The sequence below is a fragment of the Phaethon lepturus genome, unplaced genomic scaffold, assembly GCF_000687285.1.
Source record: "Phaethon lepturus isolate BGI_N335 unplaced genomic scaffold, ASM68728v1 scaffold29360, whole genome shotgun sequence".
In the NCBI taxonomy this organism is placed as follows: domain Eukaryota; kingdom Metazoa; phylum Chordata; class Aves; order Phaethontiformes; family Phaethontidae; genus Phaethon; species Phaethon lepturus.
In genome coordinates this window covers 1-285 of record NW_010511650.1, presented here as the reverse complement: position 1 = coordinate 285, position 285 = coordinate 1, and positions in this window count along the sequence as shown.

The following is a 285-nucleotide window of genomic DNA, read 5'->3' as shown; positions in this document are numbered from 1 at the left end:
GGGGCCCCCGCCAGTGCCACCCTCTGGGTCTTGACCCACTAGCTCCAACAGACTACACCCACAGCAATAGCACTGGTGTCAAGGGGGTCTGTGCCGACCCACAGGCGCTTGGGCTGCCGAGCAGGTCTGCACCAGCCCACAGGTCCTTGGCCTGCTGACACCAACAGGGCCCGTGCCAACCCACGAGACCTTGACCCACCAAGGCCAACCAATGGGGCTTATGACCCAGCCAACACCAATGGAACACCACCAACCCACAGGCCCCTAACCCACCAGCACCGGTCA